Source organism: Mustela lutreola, chromosome 14 (genome assembly GCF_030435805.1).
Source record: "Mustela lutreola isolate mMusLut2 chromosome 14, mMusLut2.pri, whole genome shotgun sequence".
NCBI lineage: Eukaryota > Metazoa > Chordata > Mammalia > Carnivora > Mustelidae > Mustela > Mustela lutreola.
The window spans coordinates 64655490-64676091 of NC_081303.1; the positions used below are offsets into that span (position 1 = coordinate 64655490).

At 50.8% G+C, this 20602-nt stretch overlaps 1 long non-coding RNA gene across 3 annotated transcripts; it reads left to right on the forward strand.

The window, feature by feature from the left end:
- Positions 1-4458: 4458 nt before the first annotated feature.
- LOC131814596 (uncharacterized) lies at positions 4459-20072 on the forward strand. Of its 3 annotated transcripts, none has more exons than XR_009347364.1 (5): positions 4459-9173; positions 12487-12695; positions 13788-13902; positions 14528-14657; positions 18996-20072. It is a non-coding gene; the product is annotated as an uncharacterized LOC131814596 (long non-coding RNA). The 3 variants fall into 3 exon arrangements; XR_009347362.1 differs by having other exon boundaries at positions 4459-7359; positions 8914-9173; positions 13788-14657; XR_009347363.1 differs by having other exon boundaries at positions 13788-14657.
- The last annotated feature ends 530 nt before the right edge of the window (positions 20073-20602 follow it).

Sequence of the window (20602 nt, forward strand, 5' to 3'; positions counted from 1 at the left end):
TTGCTCTTTAATTCCAGAGCATACCCTTCCCCCAGACCCACTTTCTTCCTTCCAAGTGGGGGGAGTGGGGGCGGAATGGGCCACCTCGGAGGCTCCATGATGGTTAAGCATCTGCCTTCCGATCCTGGTCCTGGGGTCCTGAGGTCCTCCGATCTGCCGCTCCCTGCTCAGCAGGGAGTCTGCTTTTTCCTCCTCCCTCTGCTGTTTCCCCTGCTTGGGCTCTCTGGCTCTGTGTGTGTGTGTATATATATGTATTAAATAAATAAATAAAATCTTTTTAAAAAATTCAACATAGGGGTAAATAATCATGTCTGTTTCCCTTCCTAGGAGAGACGTTTAGAATCGCTGCAGAAGTAGAACATGGTGACGACACCTTTTTGGTGCATTTGCGCGGGACTTATCTGCTGGGAAGAAACACTTGACGTGTTTATCTTCTTTCATCGTGGAAAGAACCCGAGTTAGCTGTTATTCGGAAGCCCCCTCTCGGAGCCCGGGAGCAGAGGCTTTCTGTGATGGAGGACGGTCTGTGTATTTTGCGATCTGTAGCGTCGGGGAGAGAAAGGCACTGACTTTATTTAGATTTTCCTTCATTGCCTTTACTTTTCGAGGCAAAACCAAGATTGAATGCGCCTCTTGGTGCTGTCATTTCCGTAAGTCAGTGGGCGATGCTCGAGGTCCCGCAGGCCCGAGATCCCGTCTGCTCCCTGAGATTCCCCTTGCTTCCCCCGCACCGCTGCCCCCCCCACCCGACTCCGGAGCCCCCAGGGTCTCGAGGGGCATCACAGGCAGTGTCTTGGCTGTGACTGTGCTGTGCTGACCAGCTTCACCACCTCCTTAGATTTGGTTCTGTGGCCAGGAAAGTCTGAAACCCGGGCTCCGGCTGCCCCCCAACTCACGGTTCCTCTCAGGCTCTGCTCCCTGCCCCCCCACCCCGGGATTACCTGGGGGGTGATCTGTTAACCTCCCCCCAAGGGAGACGGCGCTTTCGGCCTAATCACATCCAATTTGCATTCCAGGGCCCAGTGCTGGGATCCAGCCTAGGGAGCTAGAGACCCTGCCACGAAGGCTCCCGCGCCCACAGCCCCTCCGACCACGAATCCTGAGGTGCTGAGACAGCTGGTGAGATAGTTGCTTCCCTGCCTCCTTACACCACATCCAGCTGCTCTGAGGGACAGGCTTGAGCAAGGCAGAAAGGGCCCCGGCGACCAGAGAGCCGAGACCAGCCAACTCGGGTAAGCGGCCCACCTCGAAATAGCCATGGGCCCCAACTGACCAGTTCCAGCAGGCCGGGTCCCGAGACTGCCAGAACAGGGCAACGGCCCCACGTCCGCACCCTTCTTCCCTCTACTGACACCCGTGACCCTCGCCACCCGCTTAGCGGACAGTCGGACAGTCGCTCCTTCACTCTTCTGCCTGAGGAGCCCCTGTGCAGGACTCAGTAAACTTCTCTTTTATTCTTCGTTGGGGAAGTAACTTCCACCTGTGCCATCAGCCCCCACCCAATTGGGGTGCCGCACATTTGGTGGCCCCTATCCGACCGCTGCACCCCACACAGAGGGTGGTAATGTGGTTTTGGAATATAGGAGAGGTTCGGTGGGGTGGAGTCCAGAGCCGGCAACCAAGAAGGAATTCTTGAGATGTCTTTGGTGCGGAATGGTGGTTTACTAAAGCACGGGGACAGGCCCGGTGGGGGGAGAGAGCTGCTGCCCCCTGCTCCTGAGGGGTGGCTGGTTAAACACTGTGGGGTTGGGGGAGGTGAGGAAAAAGGGAGTTTTCAAAGGGATTTTCATATGTTAAGAAGACTCTTAAGATGCCTGAGGCCTTGCCACTGTCTAGCTTGTTTTCCCCTCTAGCAAGGCATTAAAAGTAAGAGGGTTGGGAGATTTCTGGAAGAATGTCACTCCTTCCCGCACCCCCTCCCCGAGAGTGTGGGGTCAGGGTCAGGGGCAGGGTGTCTGCTAGTGCTTGGTCCTCAGCCAGGCTTCTACTCCCTCATGAGCAGGTCAAGGGGGCTGGGGAAGGGATTTGTGCCCCCCCAGGTTGGGGGGGTTTGAATTTACTGTATTTTGCTCCCCCCCATCCTTGGTGTGATTTCTGCAGCAACAGTTACTATTCCCACCGCCTGAGTACTGTGTCCCCCTGGGGCCAGACCTCCTGTTTCCCCACAGCGCCCAGAGGCCCCGTGCTCAAGCCCCCAGGCTAGCAGGAACCTCCCCCCCTGCACCCCAGGAACACCCCAGGCATCGCTCCACCTGGCTTCCCAGTCCTCTAGCCACGGGACCCTGGACGAGTTCCATGACCCCTTTGAATTTCAGGGCTCGGTTTCTTTTGTAAAGTCGAGGAAGCAGTGTCTGCTGGGCAGATCAGATGTGGAGTCATTCGGCATGGAGGGAGGGGCTAGTGCTGGTTCTCCTGGCCGACTGGCTCTGCTGCGGTGCAGCTCCTTGTCTCGGACACACGCCAGGAGGGAAAGAAAACCCAGGGAGCCAGAGTGGGGATAAGAGAGGAACTTGGGCTGCCTCCATTCTGATCTCAGCTGGTTTAGTGGGGTCTTGTTTCCAGCTTGTCCCTGGGCTCAGGTGGAAGACTCTAGGGGCAAAGCATCCCTAGATGGGACCCAAAACTCTGTCCTCCCGCAGCCAGGAGCGCCCTGAGCCAGCAAGCCCCCGCCTGCCCATGGCTGACTCCCTCCCGGACGGTGGTGGATTGAACCTTCCTTGCTCCCTGCACGTCTGCACTGCATTTATTTATTTATTTATTTGACAAAGAGAGAGACAGCGAAAGAGGAAATACAAGCAGGGGGAGTGGGAGAGGGAGCTGAGCAGGGAACCCGATCCTGGGACCCCGGGATCATGACCCGAGCCAAAGGCAGACGCTTAACGACTGAGCCACCCAGGCGCCCCACACCTACAACTATTTTCGGTATTTTGGAGGCCGACTTTGAAATGCCAGGCCACTGTCCTCGCGGCGGTGGCCTCACAGAAATAAATTCCTTTCTTGTGTCACCACCTCTGGATTTTGTCAGCAGCGAGTGGCCAGACCTGGCCTGTTTGGATGCTCACCTGCCCCATCCCGGTGCCGCTGGACCCCAGCCTGCTGCAGGAGAGAGGGCTGGAGGGCGAGGGAGGGACCTGGGGGCAAGGAGACACACAGTCCGCTCCCCCTCCATTGTTAATGTTTTTCTCTTTTCCCCCTAAACTTATCCTTTATCTACACAGGGGATGGTTTCCAGGTTCCTGTTGGGGGCAGAGCCCCACCTTTCCGTTCGCTTAAAACAAATCCACCTAGAGCTGCCCTAGAGCTGATGTGGGGGAGAGGGGCTGGAGGTTCCAGGAAAAGGTTTATTTGTAGCTTTCTATCTTTTCCAGCCGCTCCAGATGAGGAAGGACTCTGCACTTTCACCCGACCTGGGTTAGGTTTGCTGCTGGCCTTGTTTCCCAACACCGAGACTGGTCCTGTTTGTGACATGAGGGTGCAGAAGTCCTTTACCTCCTTTGGGCACCGTGTTCAAAGGACAAACAGGCTGTCTACGGATCACCGGGAAAGCTCGGGGCTCTCAGAGGATCAGGGGGCAAGAGGTCATGGTCATGGCTCATGGCAGACACCCAAGGGTCCTACAAACTCAGTAATCACAACTATGAGGACCCAGAGAAGAAATACACACTTTCATTAATCACCCAAAGGAGCCTCCTCATATGTGTTGCTCATGTGTTCAGGAAAGAAGCCTTGTGCACCTGCCATGTGCCCGCACCAGACTGGATGGTCGGGCGGCTCTGTGGGGAGGCGATAGGATGGGGGTGTGGCTGTGTCTCCCGCTGTGACACGGCCCCGGGTCGCAGGGTCACATGTGGGAGGTTCGGAGGGCCTAGAGAGCAAGATGGAGTCACTCACGTCAAGCAATGACACAAGGAGTAAAGGGCACTGTAGCTATGAGACATCGCCGAGAGCAGCGCCAGCGGACGACGTCCCAGAACCGGCACGGAGCAGGAGCGGAGGGCGTCTGTGGGGCCCGAGCCTGGTTCCGTCCCTCCAAACAGGGAGGACTCTTGCAGCAAACCGTCTGCCTCTTCAGACAGGCCCTCTGTCCGACCACTTCGAAAAGGCTGCTGCCGCCGAGGGCTCTGCCGGACGGGACGGAACAGAGGCCTTGTCCCAGTGGTGACCACAGACGGCTGGCGGCCGGGGTTCGTGCACTTCCCATAAGGGCAGTGCTAGCTTGCTGGGTGACTTCCTGTCTGTTCTGCTTGGTGTACCATCTCCGAAGCCAAGCTAATCGTGGGGTGAAACATCATGGAGTTTGGAATCCCGAACCCGCTTTGGAATTCTGTTAACCTCGCTTTGTGACCGAATACAGCAGACGTTGTGGAAAGCCCCAGCTCGGGTGTGGCCTTCAGAGCTCGCTCCCCACAGAGGCGCCGTGGGCTCAACCCCGGGAGGAGACGAGACTGGGCAGAGGAGGCGAGACTGGGCAGAGGAGGCCCAGCCGTGGCCTCAGGCCACCCCTGGGAACCCTGAAGTCAGCAGGGCCTTACAGGCTTGTCCTGACTCGCTCCAGGATGGCCCAGCCCTTGTCCCCATGCTGATCTGTCTGTGGCCATTGGCTGCCCTCTGGGCAGAGTGGCTCGCTCTCCAGAGCTGGGGCCTTCTCAAAAAATGCTTTTTGCTGCAAAGCTGTCTGCAGATATTCCCAGGAGCAGGGGTGAGTCGTTTCTGGAAGGCCAATCTGGGGAGCACCTCTGGGTGTCCACTGCTCTGGCTCTGAAATCTGATTCCCTGTGTGACCTTGGGCAAGAGGCTCAACCTCTCTGAATCACAGTTCGTCCATCTGATGAGAGCGTAGAATAACTGTCCACTCTGTAGTGTTACCAGGAGGATTTTCATTCTCGAGGTAGTGAAAGCCATAGAAAGAGCTCAGTGAGTTTTTGTTTCTGGAAATAAGAAAGTCAGGTCTGGCCTTGAGGGGACATTTATGCAATCATATAGGTCCAGACAGTTAAGATCCAGTGTGAGAGGAGCATGAGTGAGGAGATCCAGGGGCCCCTCAGGAGTGGCCCCGACCCTATCTTGGGGACGCTGCCCACACGGCAAGGGACATCAAAGCTGGGACCTGTGTGATGAGCCGCAGGAGCCGTCCAGGCAGCGGGGCAGAAGCGTGGGGAGAGGAAAGGAGGTTTCAGGCAACGGGACTAACATGTGCGAAGGTCCAAAGGAGGGAGCAAAGTGAGCGATGGTGTCTGGAGCGGGATGTCCAGGGAGTGGTGGGGACAATGCAGCAGCCTCAGCCCGAGTCATAAACACTGACCTTGGCAAAGGCAGAACTTTTCCAGAGGAGGTGCCTTACGTAGGCATGGCCCACCCTGTTCTCCTGGTTGGCTGGGGCTGGAGCCAGGCAGCAGGGGTGCCCTGGGCCTTAGAGGTCATGGGTGCTGGACAGAATAGTGCCTTGACCTCCAAGGCCAGGAGGCCCTGGGCCCTGAGGTCTTCCTGCACACGTGGGCAGGGGATGACCTGCCTGGTTGGGAACAGGGGACCCTCCTCTGCTAACCCTGAGCTTGGGAGGGAGAAGGGACCTAGGTCTTCCTTGGCACTTACTCTCAGCGCAGAAGTCATTGGAGCACTAACCAGGGAGTCAGGAAAGCAGTGGGCTGTGTGGCTTTGAACCAGTCCCTCTGCTTCTCTGGACCCGGGTATGGTTGAAGCAGATGGTGCCTTCTTAGGATCCCGCGGCTCTGGTTCCCCGAGTCTGAGGGATTTTCTCTTTTCTCGTAGCTTCCCTCTGACAAAATCCCGTCTCTTTGTCCTTTGATCTTGCTTATCTTTACTTTCTTCAAGGAGACCATTTCCTATTTTTCCTCCCTCTTGACCTCTTAAGGAGCTCTCAAGGCCGCTCTCACAGTCGGCAGGCCTGACGCCTCCTCTCCGCAGCCCCCTGAGAAGGAAACAGAAACAATAGGAATCACTTCCCCAGCAGCCCCGCTCCCCTGTCCGGAGGAGGCATCGAGTTGTTTTTTGGCCGCTGCTGTTTTCCCCGATCCCACCACACCCTCGGGCCTGCTCTCCCTCGTGACCAGGGCTCTCCACGGAAGGCCCCCAGAGGCCAAGCCCTGCCCTTTGCTCCAGCCCTGGCCGCCTTTGCCCCAGCCCTTGAGTCAGCTGCCTCCCAACCTTGTACTTGGACCTCTGCTTCTCTCAGAAGGCTCACCTTTGAGGCCGCCTCCTCCATGCAACCTTCCCTGATCTCAGCTGCTGGAACGAATCGGTTCTCCTGGACACGCAGCCTCCCGCCTGTCCTGAGTCTTGGCCTCCATTTTAATCTGCTCTGGATCACTGGGAACAAACTTGGGGCTCTGCCCCGCTGCTCCTTGTCCTGAATGCGTAGACAGTGTGTGCGGGGACAAGGGGATGGGAGGCTGACCAGGCAGCTCAGCGGTCTGGCCCTGGGGCTCCCCTAGGTCTGATCTCGAAGTGAGTGGAGTTTGGCCATGTGCTGCCTGGCCTGATGCGGAGCGGCCAGACGGCCAGGGGGAGTTGTGGGTACAGTGGGGTGGAATGAGTTCGGGGAGCTGGCTGGAGGCATGGACGCGGGGGCAGGCCATGATGCCGGCCTTGGGGCCCACGGGGGTGATGCGGCTGTCCTTCAGAGTGAGGTGAGGGCCCGCTGCGGGCTTTGAGCAGACAAGGGCAAGACCTGACTTCTGTGTTAATAGGGCCCTACGGGGAGGAACTGTCACGAGCCCATCCCGCGGAAGAGAAGGCTGAGGCAGAGAAGGTGAGGAGCCTGTCCTCATTCATACCACCTGAGGATGTGACTGTCCGTCCTCGCATCCCGCTCCCGCCATCCCACTGTGCAGTTACGTGTCCAGCTCGCTTGTGTGGGGCAACACTCCCCCCAACCCCGGAACGCAGGCTCCACCGCAGCAGGGACGGTCAAGTTCACTGCTGCATCCTCAGTGCCCCGTACGACACCTGTGACCCAGCAGCAGTTCCGTGAACCTTTACAAAGACAGACATCCCAGAGGGCGGCAGCGGGCGTGCTGGGTGGTGGTTTCTGGAAGGCTCAGCATGTGAGGTTTCCTGGGGAATTCCTCGGACACCAAGCCGACCTGAGGTCACATACGTGGGTTTCTGCTGGGGGCTTCTCCTGACCCCACCATGGCACGTGTCTTGGAGAGTCAGAGAAGGATGCTTGGCCGTGTGGTGTCCTTCACTTATCAACGTCTCCCTTCTTTCACACGCTCAGCCTCTCACAGCTGTCCATCGGGTGTTCCCCGAGCACCGCGCTGTGCCCAACACCAGGCCGGGATGGCACACTAGCGACCGACCGTGCGGCGCCTGTCCTCGTGGACCTTGGCAGTGAGGGTGAGGGAAGGGGAAACTTTCGATGGGTTCTTTGCACAGGGGGAGGGAGTGGTGTTGGGGTCTGTTCCACGGTGAAGAGTCTCCCTGAGCTGCAGTGGGGGCAGGGTGGGCCTGGAGTGGGGAGCAGGAGGCAGAGCCTGTCTCCAGGGCCAGGAGAGGGAGAGGGCTCCCGGCTGAGAAAGCGGAAGGACTGGACCTGCCAACGTGGGTGTAGGGGTGAGGGAAAGAGAGGAATCAAAGAATTCTCTCCGATTCTGGCCTGAGCAACAGGGAAGGCTTTAGGGGTGGGGGTGCGCCGTGCGAGGGGAAAAGCATAAGAATGCCAAAAGTCTTTGGAGTTCAAGGCCAAGACCCTGTTTATTTGTTTAATTGTCACAATGCCTCTTTGCTGGGCCAGAAAATACAATGTACAAGGCCAGGCCCCAGGGTTTTCTGCTGCAGCAGGGGCATTTCCTGCAATGTTGTTGTCATTTCTACACTGGAACCCAGAGAGTCATGTGAGCAGACCTTCCCCTGACCTTGGCCTCCTGGGGTGGGCAGGAACTCACTGTACACAGTCTCCCTGCTGGTGTCTCCTGGCACTGGGGTCTGCTGAAGGGCATGTCCCAGGCCCTCCAGGTGGGTGGGCCGGGCGTGCCTCACATGTGTGCATGTGAAGTAGGGCTGTGCAGAGAAAAGTTATGTGCATGTCAATAAAATGCATGCCCAGCTAGGTATTTCTTTTTTTTTAATTATTTTTTAGAATTTTTATTTGTTTATTACACAGAGAGAGACAGAGAGAGAGACAGAGAGAGAGAGCGTGAGCAGGGGAAGGGGCAGAGGGAGAAGCAGACTCCCCACTGAGCAGGGAGCCTGATGTGGGGCTCGGTCCCAGGACCCTGGAATCATGACCTGAGCCAAAGGCAGGTGCTTAATGACTGAGCCACCCATGTGCCCCTCTGCTAGAGGTGTTTAACATCACGTGGGATTTAGTCCTCATAACAGCCCAATGACATCGGTATTAACCCCACTATTTAAACAGGAAAATGGAGCCAGAGAGGCCTCACAGAGTGCATAAAGCCTTAGGGGATACTGCTCAGGTCAGGTCGGTTCCAAGTCCTGCCTCCTTGGTCATGCTTTTCTTTCCAGGGGAAACGGAAACACTTTTTCTGTTCTTCCCCAACTCCGCATATCATATTCTGATTATCCAAGTGGACTTTATAGCAGACAGCCCTAAACCAGTTCCTGTCTTCCCCTTGGAGGGTCTGAGTCCCCCGTTTTTTCCCAAACTCAAGACAGAAGCTTCTAGCGTGACAATGGGCCTTTTTACCTGAGCAAGGAGCTAACATCCCCTGCTGGGTCTGGATTAGCACGCTGGGGAGGCTGGAACTCATTTATGTCTGTGTTAGATCACTGAGCAAGCCACTGCCTTAAAAGAGTGTGACTCTTTCAAGGGGGTGTTTGATTGGTTTGGCTCTTAGGGACCATGGCTCTGAAGTTCACCCCAAGTGTTGGGACCGATCCGGCTCCTAGTCCCCGTAATAATCTCCCTGCTGCATTGTATCCTCTCAAAAGCTTTCAGAGCCTGTTCGAAGCCACTTAGTACCAAGCAGATGATCTCCCTAGACCAGAATGTCAGAGGAGACAGAAAGGGAACCACTGACATAAGGCTTGTGAGCCTGAAGTTGTGGCCTGTGGATATCCCAGAGTCAACAAAAAACATACCTCCCCTCCCCCGTGAATATCACGCAGAGGACCCACGAAAGCTGTGAGAACTGCAGTGTCTCCGAGAGGGGCTGCAGGGGCTTCAATTTGGATCACATCTCTCAGTCAAGGTGAGAATCTGATCAAAGGGGGAAATCGTTAAATAGAATACCAAGGGTCCCAAAGGGCGTCATTGGGCCAAGTCACCAAACCAGGATTTACTACCCTGTCTAATTGCAGTTTCAACTTTCCCTAGAAATTTAAGTCTTTTTTTTTTTTTTAAAGATTTTATTTATTTATTTGACAGACAGAGATCACAAGTAGGCAGAGAAAGAGAGAGAGAGAGAGGAGGAAGCAGGCTCCCCACGGAGCAGAGAGCCCCAGGATCCTGGGATCATGACCTGAGCTGAAGGCAGAGGCTTTAACCCACAGAGCCACCCAGTGCCCCCAGAAATTTAAGTCTTAACACTCGGGCATTTTCTGATCAGAATCTGTCACATGGGTCTTCTCCATCCCCCAACGGAAGGTGAAGTCGTGTCAGCATGGTAAGACCCCCTTGCACTTTCCCCATGGGAAGGTGGTCTTGATCTTGCCTGGGGTAGACCTTTGTTAAAATAACTCCTTGCCCCACGCTCTGAGATTTCTATAAAAACCTTCCATTTTGGATGTAGTGCCTATATACAATGGAATACTTCTCAGCCATCAAAAAGAATGAAGTCTTGTCATTTGCAATGACGTGGATGGAACTAGAGGGTATTATGCGAAGCGAAATAAGTCAGTCAGAGGAAGACAAATACCATATGATCTCAGTCATATGGGGAATTTAGGAAACAAAACAGATGAATGTATGGGAAAGGGAAAAAGAGAGGAGAAAGGGAGAGACAAACCATAAGAGACTTCAAAATTTTTTTAAAAGATTTGTTTATTTATTTTAGAGAGAGAGAGAGCCAAGCGAGGAGCAGAGGGAGAGGGAGAATCTCAAGTGACTTCCTGGGGAGTGCAGAGCCCGGTGTGGGGCTTGATCCCGGATCCTGAGATCGTGACCTAAGCTGAAACCAAAGGTTGGATGCTCACCCAGGTGCCCCAGAGACTCTTAACTGCAGGGAACAAATGGAGGGTTGGTGGGGGTTGGGCTAGATGGGTGATGGGCAGGAGGAGGGCACTTGAAGGGATGAGCGCTGGGTGTTGTATGTAAGTGACGAATCACTCAATTCTGCTCCTAAGACCAATAGTACACATATGTACACTAACTAGAATTTAAATAAAAATTTGGAGGGAAAAACCCCCGAACAAAAACCTTCCATTTTGTACACCTCCTCAGAGCTCCCCCATCTCCCAGCTTGCTAGCTGGGATGCTGCCCAATTCATGACTTGCTTAATAGAGCCAATTTGATGTTACAGTTTACTCAGTTGAGGGGCACCTGGGTGGCTCAGTCGGTTGAGTGTCTGCCTTCGGCTCAGGTCATGATCTCGGGGTCTTGGAATTGAGTCCTGCATCGGGCTCCTTGCTGAATGGGGAGCCTTCTTCTCCCTCTGCTTGCCTCTCCCCCTGCTTGTGCTCTCTGTCTCTATTTCTCTGAGAAATAAATAAAATCTTTTAAAAAAATAATAAAATAAAAATAAAATTTACTTGGCTGAATTTTGGTTTTTTACAAAGGACAGTAGAGGAATTTCTATGTGTTTAACTCTTAGAATCTTGGTTGTAAATTAAGGTTTCTAAAATCTACTACGGGTTTCATGAGAACACAAAGAGATAATGGTCAGAACAGCATCTCACTTGTGGAAGTCACTTAATGTTTGCTCCAATACATTTTAACATTTCTGCTCTGTGGTCTAATCATGGAGTATGTGCATACGTTTGATGATTGATGAAAATATTCTTGTTAACCTTAATCCTTTAGTAACTAATGTTGGAAAACGGATAAAGTGGAAGAGAAAAGGGGAGGGGTCGATTTCGACACATCTCCTTGGCATCCTTACGGGTTTTTATAATTTTCTCATTTAAAAAAAATAGTATTTATTTATTTGACACAGAGAGAGAGCCAGAGCGTGCACGTTTGGACAAGATTGGGGAGTGGGGGAGGCGCCTGGGTGACCCAGTGTTTAAGCCTCTGCCTTTGGCTCAGGGTCCTGGGATCGAGCCCCCAGTCGGGCTCTCTGCACAGCGGGGGGCCTGCTTCCTCCTCTCTCCCTCTGCCTGCCTCTCTGCCTACTTGTGATCCCTCTCTGTCAAATAAATAAATAAAATCTTAAAAAAAAAAAAAGATTGGGGGGCGGGATGTGGGGAGATGGCAGAGGGAGAGGGAGCAGCAGACTCCCCGCAGGGAGCAGGGAGCCCAATACCAGGCTCGCTCCTCTATCCCAGGTCCCTGAGATCATGACCTGAGCCAAAGGCAGATGCTTAGCCAACTGAGCCACCCAGGCGCCCCTAGAATTTTCTCATGAATGGTCCTAATAATGCAGGGTTGTTGAGCCCAAAGGTCAAGAAAGGATTCTTGAAATGTTTTATGGTACAAAAAAGTGTTTTTATTGTAGCTGGACCCTTGGGCAGAAAAGGGAAATCTCTAAAAGGATTTCTGTATGTCAGAGAAGATTACAGCATCCTGGAGGTCTGGCTATTGTCAAGCTAAGGTTGTTTTTTAGTTTCTAGCAAAGCATTAACATTAAGGCAGAGGGAGGAACGTCACACTACACGTCTCCGGTATTTATCCACAGGCTTCACCTTGTAAGGAAATTTAATTTTATCTACATTTCTCTTGCCTCTGTTCTCCTTATCACTAGTAATTAGCTAGCGAAGTCCCTGTCTCCTAGGAGGACACTTGAAATCCACAAGGCTTTCCCCACAGAATATTAACATCCTGAGGTACATACATCACTGGACATATGAATGGGGAAAGAGAGTCCTTTTCTCATTGTTCTTAAACATTAAAGCAAATTGCAAGATCTTTGAGCTGGAAGGATATACCCAGAAGCTGCGTATTTAGAATAGGAGAAGCCGGACGTGAGACAGTGTTGGTCATCGGGATGACTTTTAATTAGGGGAACTAACTGGACAGAAGATAGCCTTTCAGGCCTTAAAAAATCATTATGCATCCACCAAAGGAAGGAAACAAGATCTACATGTGGCATAGGTTAAAACAACAACAACAACAACAAAACATACTCTCTCTTCCTCTAACCCGGTATCTCTCACTGGCTATCTAACAGATCACCCCAAATCTGATCAGGCATTTCCTGCTTACACAGCTCTTGAAGGCTATCCTGGCCCCATGGTGAGCTCCCCATTCAGAAGTATGCTTTTGGGGGGCCTTTCTCAGCAAGGAAGGAATCTTTCTCTTGAGGTGAAAGTTGTGTCTCCTCTCTTTGAATCTCCATTATCCCTAGAGGACTCCAACTTCCCACAGGGCCTCATTCACTTTCCCCCTTCTATTGACTGACTTGTAGATTTTTTTATACTGTACCAACAACGCCCCCAGAGGCCCAAGCTGCAGTCACTCACGCCAGCCCACGTCACCAAACGGAATCTCCGCACCTCACCTAACTGCCGTTTCAACGTCTTCCAGAAATGGAGTCTGAGTCAGGAATTCTCTGCTTAGCCCCCATCTGCAACCTGTCACGTGGGTTCTCTCCATCCCCACCCCCACCCCAGGAAGGTAAAGTAATCACCCAAAAGCCCCAGCTCTTACCCTGAGGGGAAGTGACTTTGCCTGAAACTATCCTTTCTTTTGCTAATTGTTCTACCCCAGTTCTGTGTATAAAGTCCTTCTGTGTTTTTTTTTTTTTTTCTTTTTAAGATTTTATTTATTTATTTATTTATTTGATAGAGAGACACCGTGAGAGAGGGAACACAAACAGGGGGAATGGGAAAGGGAGAAACAGGCTTCCTGCTGAGCAAGGAGACCCATCCCCAGAGCCTGGGATCATGACCTGAGCTGAAGGGCACATGCTTAACGACTGAGCCACGCGGGTACCCCAAGGGCTTCCCTTTTACACAGCCGCTGGATTGAGATGCTACCCCATTCATGGATCGCCTGATAAAGCCAATTACATCTTCAAATTTATTAGGTTAAGTTTTGGGTTTTAACTCTGTGTACGTTCAGTGAACCGGACTGTAAATTTCTAGGGGGGAGGAAGGCCTCAGGTTTCTTGTGTCAACCTAGGGAGTGTGCACGTAATAAATGCTTGGTCTGAATTCATACATATGAGGACTTCGGTTTGTGTGGGGTCAACAGCACTAGAAGAACTGAGTGTAGGGAAGATAGTTGGGGGTAGGTGGGGCCCGGCGTTACTAAGTCTGCTTGGTCCCCATTCTGGTGATTGAAGGACCGACAGAGAAAGGAAAACGTTTTTCACACCATCAAAGGCTCCAGTGGTTTATCCAAAGCAAGAGGGTCATGATCCCAGGGTCCTGGGATAGAGTCCCACATTGGGCTCCCTGCTCAACAGGGACCCTGCTTCTCCCTCTGCCTGCCACTCCTGGCTTCTGCTCTGTCTTTCTCTCAAATAAGTAGATAAACAACAAAACAAAGCAGGAGAGTTTATTTCGTCTTCCATTTGTCCTGAAAAGCTTCAGATAGTAGCTGTTGTGCAGTTTGGTTTCAGTGTTCTCCACCCAAAAGCATTCCTCCCCCAAAGCCGCTTTGTTAGAAGTTTTCATCTGAAGTCAGCCAGGATTCCTTCTGGTTATGTCAACAGCTCTGTGAGCACGTGATCCAGATGAATTGGCTTCCTGTTGTGTTTCACAGGAGGATCCAGGAGGGCCCTGGTATTCCTGCTCTGTGTGTGTAAAGTTTTGAGTCCAGTGTTCCTCCGTGGGTCCGTGAAGACAGCTCTGGCTGGGTTTCAACAGGCTGTGCTGGTGTGAGTTCTCTGCTACGTTGATGGGATTTCTAGAGCAGGATGGGGTGAACCCAGTTTTTAAAATAAATTAGCTGATGCTGTCAGTGTTGTGCTTCATTATCTACTTTGATAGGAACATGAAATAAGGAAAGTTCTGGAGAAAGATCCCCCCACATTTCCTCATTCTCTCTGAGCAAGCTGTCCCCAGGTTCCTTGGACTGGACTAGCCTCAACCTTGGCCCACAGAGACTTGAATAAGCACCAGCTTGGTTTGTAGCAACTCAAAGCTACATCTCTAGGATGACCCTTGCTCGCTTTAAAGTGCCTGCCTGAGGAAACTCAAGGCTGCCAAAAGAATTTGCTCTTTGTTCCAGCCAACACCCAAAGACAAGGCCCCTGGCACGCTGCCATATTTGTGGGTCCACGGGAGCCGAATCTGATACGCTCCAGCTAGTGAACTCAGTCGGTTTCCTAAGGATAAAGCCCCTTTCCCACTCTGTTGTGATTTTTCACTTCCCTGACCAGCACTCTAGCTTCTCCCCTTAAAATGCCCACTCACGTCTGTTCAAATTGAAGTTATAGTCAGTTATGCTGGACTCTTTCTTTATTGCAATAGTCGTTACTGATTAAAATCTGTCCTTAGCAGTATCCTTCAGTGTCTGATTTTGTCCAACATCTTTAACAACGTAAGTTCAGCTAAGGCCATCCGAAGAATCCCTTGGTTGCTTGAGTAAAGAATGGAAGGGAGCCAACGGGTAGAAACCTCCAGTTTGAAGGTAAATATGGTGTGGGATGTGTACAGTGTGGCGACTATAGTTAATAATGCGTATTGTATATTTGAAAGTTGCTCAGAGTAGATCCTAAAGGTGTTCATCACAAGAGAGAAAAATATGTAACTTTGTGAGGTGGTTTTTTAAAAAAAAAGATTTTATTTATTTATTTGACAGACAGAGATCACAAGTAGACAGAGAGGCAGGCGGGGGGGGGGGGGTGGGCGGTTGGGGAAGCAGATTCCCTGCTGAGCAGAGAGCCTGATGCAGAGCCAATCCCAGGACCCTGAGGCCATGTCTTGAGCGGATGGCAGAGGCTTAACCCACTGAGCTACCCAGGAGCCCCGAGTGAGGTGATTTTTAAAAAAATCTGAGGTGACTGATATTAACTCAACTTATTGTGATCTTTTCACAATAAATACGTAAATCATTATGTTGTATACCTTAAATGAGTATAATCTTGTATGTCATTTATGTCTTAATAGAACTGGGGGCAAATGGGAGGGAACGTACACATTGCTGGTGCGAAATGTAAGATGAGGCAGCCACTGTGGGAAACAGAGTGGCAGTTCCTCAGAACAGTTAAATGTAGAGTGGCTATAGGACCCACCAAATTCTACTCCAGCACATACACAAGAGAATCGAAAATACATGTTCTCGGGGGCACCTGGGTAGCTCAGTCGTTAAGTGTCTGCTTTTGGCTCAAGTCATGATCCCAGGGTCCTGGGATTGAGTCTTGTATTGGGTTCCCTGCTCACCCAGAAGCCTGCTCTCCCACTCCCCTCTCCATTCCCCCTGCTTGTGTTCCCTTTCTTGCTGTCTCTCTCTGTCAAATACATAAATAAAATCTTAAAAAAAAAAAAAAGAAGTACGTTCTCAGACAGCTTATACACCAATGTTTACAGCAAATGATATATAGCAGCACGATTTATAATACCACAAAGTGAAGACTGATGAATGGACAGACAAAATGTGGTCCGTGTGTACAATGGAACATTTTTCCGCACAGGAAGGAATGAAGGACTAACACATACAACAGTAGGAGAGGGACCCCGAAAACCTTCTGCTAAATGAAGAAACCCAAACACAGAGGCCACACGTTGTATGATTCCACTGTGCAGGAGTTCAAAGCAAACAAACCACCATCAACAGCCAAAAAACAAAATGTCCGGAATAGCCAAATGCATGAGGACAGGAAGCAGACTAGCGGTTGCCAGGGACTGGGCAGGGCGGGGGGGGGGGGGGGGGACGGAGGGGAGAGGTATCAGGGTTCTTTTTGTGGGGATGGAAATGTTCTGGAAGGAGGTAGAGGTAATGATTGCACAATAGAGTGAAGATACTAAAACCCACTGGATTGCACACTTCAAAATGGCGGACTTTATGCTACATGAATTGCATCTTAATTAAAAAGAGAACATGACTGTGCTTGCAACCCCAGTGTTGTGGAGTAGATCGCACTTGTGCCATCATTTTCTGGTCATATTTACCAAAGATGTTCAAGACTTCTGGAGCCCTGCAATAGTAAATACATACAAGAAAGGCAGCCTGGGAAAGAGAGGTTATTCTGAGGCAGGTGATGGGTGAGGAGGTTCTTTGCCTAATCTTTTCTGGGGGCAGGGAGTGGAATGGGGAGGCTGGATGGCAGTGGCTTTTTAGGGGCTGGGATTGCATTTGGAGAGGAAGACCAAGGAAGGAGATTCTCTTCGCTTCCCAGATGGCTGTATCCTGTTGGAGGCTTCATCCTTCACTTTGACCAGGGAACACGCTGCTCAGATGAAAAGCCCATCTTCCCACAGCAGCCAAAGAAAACAAACGCAGAGAAAAAGCCACTGAAAACTGAGAGGAAGTAGCATTCTGCATCCTGGCTGATAACATCCACAAAATCTAAGCCGTGAAGACACACGGCCCTGGCCTGGCCACTGGGGGATCTGGGGAACTTGGGGGACACTCAGGATCTGACTGGCCAGACACGAGGAAGGCCCTGGTCCTCAGCGTCACTGGCCCAACTCCACAGCTTTGCTCTTGACCTCAAAGAGACCAGTGTCCTTGACCTCAAAAGGATCAGTGTCCTTCCTGTATACAGGTAGAGGACAGCAAACTGTTTGGGTCATCTCTGCGTATGTGCCCCTGAGATACACAAGCAAACGGACAGTCCCAGCTGGGGGATGGCCACCTGACTAGAAGCGATGTGGGAGACATTAGAGGTCTTTAACCTGCGGCACGTTGACAAATACTGGAGACAGACAGAGTGTAATGTTCCTCCAGGAAGCTCCTAACTATCTGAGCATTAATACCTTGCTAGAGGGAGAAGCAACCTTCGTTTGACAACAGCAAGGCCTCCCGCATCCAGTGAGTCTTCTTTAAAAGAGGAAAATCCTTTTGGAACTTCCCTTGTCTTTACTCCCCGCTCCACACACCCCAAAGTACAGAATCAGTTGCCCCCACAATCCCGGGGCAGCGGGGAGCCTCAGGGAGAGGAAGGCAGCAGCTCTTTTCTGTCCTCAGGTCTTGTCCCCGTGGATTAATGAAACCACCGCCATTTTGCACCGAAGACGTCTCAAGAATTCCTTCTTGGCCGTGGCTCTGGACGCCCCCCCCCAAACCTCACTTATGTTCCAGAACTACATCAGGAGGACTTCTGCTGAGACAGGCACATCTCAGCTCCTTTCCTGAGGCCCCACCTTTCTTGTGGCCAGGAATGGTGGGGCCACATGTTCGTGGCACCCTATCTTCCTGCGGACTGGAAGTCTGTCCTCCTCTTCCACCAAGGAAAGTGTGTGGAAACCACCACCATGGGGACCTGCTTCTTTCTTGCTGGGTGGGTGCTCTTAGGGGAGGGAGACAAGAAACCTTGGCTAATGCAGGAATGGACCTCTTTTCCTACTTTCGACCAGGAATGCAATAAGAACCCAATAGCATTCTGTCTCTGACAAAGGTTTATGGACTGCAAAGCATTATTCAAATGTCTGGGGTAGTATAGAGTGTGGGTCTGTTTCTCCTCTTCTATTTCGAAATACTTGGCCTGCAACTGGCTCTTAGTCCTGACCCTTCCCTGTGTTGGGCCAAGGGAAGCTGAGCCTTAGGACTTACTCCCCAGGAAGGAAAGGAGGGCCTCCTTCCAGGGCCTGTAGAACCTGCTCCAGGCACTTCCTCCCCGCCCTGCTCTCCGAAACGCTGATCACAGCGCTCCCTGGTGGAACCTCTGGCAGACCCAGGGCAACCCCAAAGACCCAGAGGGCTCAGGTTGGACTGGGGAGGGCAGGGACCAGGGTGTTGATGCCTACAGAGACAGGCTCCAGTCAGGTGTTCCCGGCTGCTGTCATGCAGAACACAGACTTCTCATTACCAGATATTTTGATGTTTCAGGACAAGCCAGAAACTGCCCTATTTGAAAAACCAAAACCAAAACTGAAAACCAATTCTACAAGCCAAAGAAAACAAGCATTGGGAGGTTTGGGCTGCAAACCAACAGGAAAGCTTGATTTTTGTAGAAGAGACCAAACACTGATAACAGTGAATTCCAACACATAAACAAAGAACACTCTTGGTAATGGAAATATTTTCCATAAAATATAAAAGTCACCACTATGAACATATTTCACAAGGAGAAAAAAAGAAACAAGCTTATTCACTTGCTTCTGAATTTTCCCATACATTTGCTTGTTACGCCATTTTTTAAAACTTCTTATATTAACCAACAGAAACTAAGAAGTTTCAATAAAAATTATGGGAGGAAAAATACAAAATAGAAAACAAAATTTATAAGTTATTTTTTTCCTGCTATTTGGGAAGAAAAAAACAATTCATCCCAAAGGTACATATTCACCAGCTTCCAGAATACCAAGGTCCATGTGGTTTTGTTCGAACTTTTTTAGGAAAGAAATTCATACAACGTGCAATTTTTGCACAATTTGGCCTCATCCTGCCTGATGGCTTCACCTGTTACTATTTCCTGTGCTGCTCTGATCATCATGCAAAACTTTTTCTCCAAAGCCATTTCAGGGTTTTTTGAGAAGCTCTCTTTCTCTTTGAGGTCTTCTCTTTTCTCTTTTTATATTTTTTTCTAATTTTTCTTTTTTAAGATTTTACTTATTTATTTGAGAGAGAGAGAAAATGAGAGGGGAGAGATCAGAGGGAGAAGCCGACTCCAAGCCAAGCAGGAAGCCTGATGTGGGACTCTGATCCCGGGACTCCAGGATCCTGACCTGAGCAGAAGGCAGTTGCTTAACCAACTGAGCCAACCAGATGCCATCTTTTCTGTTTTTTAAAGCTCCTATGCATTCTTCAAAACCCAGTTTACATGTTGCCACCCACCAACACCCAGATTACACGATGTCTCCGCAGGCCTTCGGATGCAGAAATGGATGAACACATCATCGATCTTCTGACATTGGGAGTCTACCCAAAGGTGGGCTGTGTCTCTGATGAGGCATAAAGCATTGAAAACACCTCATAGAAGCTGGTAGGATAGGTTTTTGGTTTGTTTTGCTCCCCCAGAGTTTGGTACACAGCCAGACTCATATAAGTAGGATAATTTAAAAATATACTGTAAAAATACTTTTATTTTTGAATTTTTGGAGTTTTTTAAAAATAAGTATTGATTTTCATGGTTCAGAATGCGAAAGATGTTTCCGTCTCTTCCTTGTTTCCAACCACTCAGTTTCTCTTATCAGTAAATACTAATTTTTAGATATCCTCTGGATGAAGTTCACGTTCTTTTACACAGTGAACTCCTTCTACGACCTGGACTTGTTCATCTCCCCAGACCTCTCCCCACACTTAGCCTTTGCCCTTTATTCTCCAGCCTGTACCAAACGTAGCGGCTCAGAATGCTGTGTTCTCTGTGACCCGCTCCTGCTACCCTTTCATCAGTTAGCGGAAGGTTTCTGGCCAGCCCGGCCCCAGCTTCTCTGTCGCAGTGGGGACCCGCTGTCCAGAGGCTCCGAGAGCCCTCCATCGCACTCCGCCCCCCGTTCTCCTGATCGCCCCGTTCCTGAGGTACAATCCTAGTAGGCTCCTGCTTCCCGGAGATCTGAGGCTCCTTAATCATCATTAAAGGCTCAAGACCAGAGGCCAACACACAGTAGGGCTGGATGAAAGCTGCTGTCTCCTGGACAACACTTGGCCATTCTCCTTGTTCTCGAAACTGTAGCCTTTGGAAGTCCTGGGACTGGTGATTGGAAACTGAGGCTTCACCTCCGTGGTGTGCGTCCCCAACCCCACGTCTAACAAAGGGGACGTGTCTCCTCCTGGAAGCCTGAAGGAGGTGCCCGGCTCACACACAAATTACCCCTGGAGCTGGTGGTTCCCCTTCTTCCACTCTCCCTGGGCACGGCTGGTCACACTGGTGTGACCAGCCTGTGGGTGTGAGGTGGTATTTTTTACTGTGAATGAGTAAAACAGCATTTTTGTTTCATTTCATTATCAGTCTCCTGTGACTCTTATTAGCAGAGGTTAGTGTCCCTGAGTGCAGTCAACACGCAGACACCGAAAAGCTAGATTTTCTCCTCTAAACCCTAAAAGGCTGATTCTGAACCATGATGAATTTGCCTTGATCCGTCCTCTCAGGGGGGCTTTATAGACCACTGGTCCCTACCTACGCCTCGACTCTTCACCACGACCCCCTGCCCTCCCAGGGCCATGTGCCTCTGTCTCTCAGACTTCAGCCCCTACCTCACTGGATGCCAAATCATTCTGTAAATCGTGATATCCTGTAAAATGCAAAGTGTTGTGAACATTAGCATTTTTGTGATTATTACTCAGATTCTTACTGACACAAAATTCACATATAGTGACTCCAGGGGGTCACAAAAGCCCACTATGTATGTATCTTGAACAAGAACCCAAAGACCCTAAATGAGGCTACTTTTTTTTTTTTTTTAAAGATTTTATTTATTTGATAGAGCACAAGCCAGGGGAATGGCAGAGAGAGGGAGAAGCAGGCTCCCCAC